Source organism: Bufo gargarizans, chromosome 3 (assembly GCF_014858855.1).
Source record: "Bufo gargarizans isolate SCDJY-AF-19 chromosome 3, ASM1485885v1, whole genome shotgun sequence".
Taxonomy (NCBI): domain Eukaryota; kingdom Metazoa; phylum Chordata; class Amphibia; order Anura; family Bufonidae; genus Bufo; species Bufo gargarizans.
In genome coordinates, this window is record NC_058082.1 from 479,168,280 (window position 1) to 479,174,279 (window position 6,000).

Sequence of the window (6,000 nt, forward strand, 5' to 3'; positions counted from 1 at the left end):
TTCACAATAAGTGCATGAAGGTCACATTGCGGCACCTAGAAAAGAATACACACAATGGGCATATGATACTTGAATGTTGCTTAACCTGTAAACATTAGTGCAAAAACATAGTGCAATAATATTAGTGCAATCAATACTCAAGAATACATTCAAATATGACTTGAGTCCTTTTACTTTGAAGTGCTTTATGTAGAATCCTCTGGAAACAAATAGAAGTCACTTGCAATCCAATGGGAAACAATCGAGTTAATTGGAATCCACACAAGGTAGTGGGTAATTGCCACCGTGGGTAGTTTTCCTCACAGGAAAGTCTGGAAATCTTCCTCCTGGGTCCCATATTTGAGGACGCAAAAGTTATTCTTTGAACTGTGTGCTCTCAGCAGCTGTAACTCCAGCAGAAACTTCATCTGCGATCTCCTGGTGGCATTCTGTGGCAGAACTTGGAACTGCAGCTTCACCCTCTTCTGGAGGATCCTCTGTAGGCCTTGGCCTTTTCCTTGTAGGTGATAGGTTCTCTGGACAGCAATAAAGGACGGACCCTTGGTCTTTCATAGCAAGAAGCTCCGGATTCGGTGGTGGCTCTGGAGTGCGTGAAGCAGTATCAGTGGACTCTTCACTGGTAGGTAGGTCACTTTTAGTAGCTGACGGATCTGATAGAGTCATATCAGGTGTGCTGTCTTCAGCAGACGGCTGAGAAGACTTGGAGGCTTCAAACAATTCCCTTTCTCTGTGCTCTTTTTCCTCCACAATTTCTTTATATGTTTTTATGCGTTTTCTTCTTTCTGACAAGTCATCTTCTCCACTAAACATTCTCTCTATCTTTTTCCGTTCTTCCGCTCTCTTTAGCAAGTCTTGTAATGTACTCCACCTGTGGGCTTTCCATCGGGCAAGGTCATCCTGCCAGGTGACCTCCTAATCACTGCTGGAGCTGTTGAGGAACACAAGAGGGCGCTCCTGCATCTTGTAGCTCAGGCTGGCTGCTGTGATGGAGCTCCACTGACCTCTTGTGGTGGTTCCTGGTACTGTCTGGGTAATGAGGCTGGTCAAAGTTAAAGGATAAATGTCACATTTAGACCCTAATTTCAATTTTCATATATGTAGTTACTAATAACATGATATTCCAGAATCAATTACTATTAGACTGACTTGCCTCATATTTAATAAGATTAAGCCCTTAGCAACCAGTCTGCATAAAGCTGCAATTTCACAATTCAGTTAAGATGGCCGCCACTGCCCTCAGCCTGAGGCTAATCGCGCCTGCCCTCACTACCCACAATGCATTGAGCTCCTCACATGCACTAGTCAGTAACAATAGCCCCCCAAAAGTGTCAGTAACCAGAGCTCTCCCCCCCCCCTAAAGGGTTAATCTCCTGCAGCACAAAGGGGTCCTCTTACCACATGTTGCTTTCATTTATACACTGAGCAGACGGCAGATCTCCCTTCCCTGGTCTGCGCTGCTTCAACTCTGCATTGTCCAAGTCTGCTGAGTGAGGGAGCGTCTGCCAAGTGCAGGGACAGGGAGAAGTGCACACAGTCCAGGCACTGTTATCAGCTGCTGGGGAGGACCTGGCTGTAATCATTTACTTACAGTCCCTGGCTGTCAGTAATGTGAGCCTGCACGCTGCGTGCTCCGTCCTTCAACAGATAGACGGACCATGCCTAGCAACCCTATTTTAAGCACAGGTAAAAGTAGGCAGTACAGGGAAAAAATATGTGGAGTTAAGGGGTAATTGAATACACAGTGAAAAGTTGAAATAGGACCACCAATGTGATATTAATCACCACAATCCAATACCCCCCCCCCCCCCAAAAAAAAAAATACGACAGTTATCCTTTAAGGTGAGCTGCTGTACATTGGGAACTCCTGCCGGGGTAGAAGGACTCAGAACTCCTGGCTGTAATGGCTCTGGCAAAGGTATCGCCAGTGGTGGTGACGGCAGGGAAGGAGCGCTCTCTCTGGGCCTAGTAGGTAAGTCAGGTACCACCGGGCGCGGCGCAGGGGCAGCTACGGGTTGGACCGGGGCCTCATGGAGCGGGACTACTACTACCTGATGTCGCGGCCGGGTGGCCGATTCCGGTGCCTCCTGCAGATCATCGTTGGCGGTCGCGGCTGTTTTCAGAACTGCATTTGGCTCCTTAGAGGACGCGGCTTGTTCCTGGGCTGGGACATCGGTCGCTGGCGATGGGGCAATTGGCGGTGCAGACACATCCAGTGTCTGGACGACTTGGCAGTCGGGGTCTTCCGCTGGGAGCGGGCTTGAGTGCGGCGGCCATATTGATTTCCAGAATGGCGGCCATCTTTCTTGCCTCCTCTGTCATGATGAGTGCAGGAAGCAAAAGGTGTCTTCACTCCCTTGGTTCGCATTACAAAGTGTCATGGTAGGTAAGGGAAGGGAAGGAAACAGAACACTGCAAAGCAAACAAAACAACTGACTAGGCCCCAAAAGCTAGAGAACAAAGGGGTCACCTCCTAGCAATCCCTAAGAGACTTTCCCTATGCTGCTATGCCCATGTGCATATCTCGATGGTAGATATGCACATGCCCACGTACCTAAAGCTGTAACACACTGGACCAAACCCTCAGCTGTAGGGAAGAGAGAAAGAGACAACCAGCTCCTTCCACAACTGAAGGAGCTAGCGTCACTCTAGGGGCCTAGTAAAAACAGACACAGAAGGAAAAAGGACTTATCTATGATGCTGGCACATGGGGGGAAGGAGAGAAGCACTTGATACTGGCACATGGTGGTGGGTTGGTACTATGATACTGGCACATGAGGGGGAAGGAGAGAGGCACTTGATACTGGCACATTGGGAGGGGGAGATGGCACTATGATACTGGCACATATAGGGTAGGGTGGGAAGGAGAGAGGCACTTAATACTGGCACATTAGGGGGGAGATGGCACTATGATACTGGCACATGTGGGGGGGGAGAGAGGTGTTTAATATTGGCACATTGGGGCGGAGATGGCACTATGATACTGGCACATTGGGGGGGAAATGGCACTATGATACTGACACATGGGAGGGGAAGGAGAGAGGCACTTGATACTAGCACTTTTGGGGGGGAGATGGCACTATGATACTGGGGCGTGGGGGGGTTTGGCACTATGATACTGGCACATGGGGGGGTGGGTGGGAAGGAGAGAGGCACTTAATACTGGCACATTGGGAGGGGGGAGATGGCACTATGATGCTGGCACATGTGGGGGGGGGGAGAGAGGCACTTGATACTGGCATATTGGGGGGAGATGGCACTATGATACTGGCACATGGGGGGAAGGAGAGAGGCACTTGATACTGGCACCTTTCGGGGGGCGAGATGGCACTATGATACTGGGACATGGGGGAGAGAGGCACTTGATACTGGCAAATGGGGGGTTTGGCACTTGATACTGGCACATGGAGGGGTTTGGCACTATGATACTGGCACATTGGGGCGAGAGATGGCACTATGATACTGGCACTTTGGGGGGGCGAGATGGCACTATGATACTGGGACCGTTTACACCGTTTACACTTTGGGGGGGACTATGATACTGGGACTTGGGGGGGAACTATGATACTGGGACATGTGGGGGGAGGAGAGAGACACTTGATACTGGCACATGATGGGGGGCATCTATGGGGACATTTACTGGCACATTATTGGGGGGCGTTATGGGGGTCCCTTTTTACTGGCACATTATTGGGGGCACTATGGGGGCATATACTGAGGACACAAAGAAGGGGTATTTTATATGGGGGGCTCTGTGTGGTACTAGTATTATCAGGGGGTTTATCTGTTTCTGCAGTATAATATTGGGGAGCACAGCGGCACAGTATTGGGGGTAGTAGGATGATTTGTCCAAAAGATGCGAGAATAAAGGAAAAGTAGTAAACTAAGATTTTTATTTTTGTCAAACTGCAGAGGCGAAAAATGGCTGAAAACTGGTGGTCTGATCTGAAGGTCTGAAAGGAGAAGATGAGGAAAGAGGAAAGGGACATCTACATCAAAAAGACGTCACTGGATGTAAGAGGTATGGGGCGCTGTAGTACCCTGCATTTCCAATTTTTTTCTAATCCAAATCCGAATACTTTGGTAAAAAAGGACTCTTTATTTTTTCATATTAAAAGAATATTGAGTTTGGATCACTTTGTTTCTTACACCGTTTACACAATTCTTATGTACAGGATTCGTAGGATTCGAGATTCGAAAGATTCAAGAGATTCGAGAACCTTTTCGAATTTGAAAAAAGATTGGATTCGTCCCACCTCTACTTTAAAGTAAAGTTCTTTGATTATTCTTAGTTCTGACCTAATTGGATGGGATAATGGTCTACTGTAGTGTTTCCCTACCAGGATGCCTCCAGCTGTTGCAAAACTACATTTCCCAACATGCCCTGACAGACAAACGCTGTCTGGGCATGCTGAGAGTTGTAATTTTGCAACAGCTGGAGGCATCCTGGTAGGGAAAAGCTGGTCTACGGTGATAATATGAACAATGGGGGTTCTACAAAAGAGCTATTGTGGGGCAAAGTTCATATTCGTGTTTACACACGTGTTTTAAAATGAATGCTTTCCCCTTTTATAAACAAGTAAATAATGACGCAGTGTTGTGGGGCTGGTATGCAACTTTTTCCAGGGCTGGTTTTTATCCCTAGTCCGGCCCTGTACAGGGGAACTCCTGAACTCTATCACACAGCCTTCCCCAACAGGGGTGGCTGGCACACTGACCCTAACTTCCTTCTCCACCCAATCTGCAGCATGTGGGAACAGTACACACATCCACAGAGGGGGAGCTAAGCTGGAATGACCAATTCCAGCCTAGATATACTAAACTGAACCTAATACCTTACCAACGCATTGCTGCCACCTGCTGGTGAACATGGAAAATTACAAGGAAATTTACATTTAACATAGTTTTAAATGCACAGTTGTGAAGACATGAGCAAAATCATATCAGATGACAAGGTAAAGGCTCTTAGGAGATAGTAGCGGGGTAGAGGCGTGTCGTAACACAACTCTGGGGTGTTACACAAACATAAAGTAGACATATGGGAAATGTAAAGTAATAACTATTATATGAGGTATCACGTTCTGTTTTATTTTTGTTTTGTTTTTATTGGTTTTAAAACAACGATATTGTACACAAGTTGTTTGCCCAACCAGGGCAGCCATATAAGAATATAACTGATGCAGTACTTTCAATGAGAAAAGCAACTTTAAAGGGTAGGAGGGGGAAGAGGGAAGTCCGAGGGGAGAAAAGGGGTGGGGATGAGGGAGTTGAGTATGCTGCTGTTTTGTAGTACGTGGATAAACAAGTAATAAAACATTGGTTTATGTGCTCACACTCTATAACCTGTAAGTTTGTTAGTTCGATAAATCCCTATATTTTTTCCAAGGTTTCCATATGACTTCAAATCGTTGTGGCGTTCGGGATTCCCAGTGTGCAATTTGCTCTAGGCGGTATAATTGATCACACCTTAGAATCCAGTGTTGTAATGGGGGTGACTCTGTTTTTTTTCCAGTATACTGCAATGAGTAGTCTGGATGATGCTAACAAAATCTGACCCAATGTTTGTGTGTATCTGGGACACTTGAGACTCCCGAACACCCCAAATAGACATAGCTTCGGTGAGACTGGTATGGATATTCTGCAAACATCAAAGATGACTTTGCAAATCTTTTGCCAATAGGATGTAATTTTAGAACATTTCCACCATAAATGGCTATGAGTGCCTATTTCAAGACCACATCTCCAACAGACCGGGCTGCATTCAGGGAACATACGGTTAATGCGTTGTGGTGTGTAGTACTATTGGGTTAGTACTTTATAACTGTTTTCTTGCAGTTTGACACACCTGGACACCCTATGGGGGGCCTTCAGGACGCTGTTTAACTCATTCGCTGAGATTTGGATATTAGGTTCAGTTTCCCATTTTGAGATGAAGGGAAATTTGTCAGGGCGTGTTAGGGCCAATAGAAGGCTGTATAATTTGGATAACTTTCCTTTTGGTTT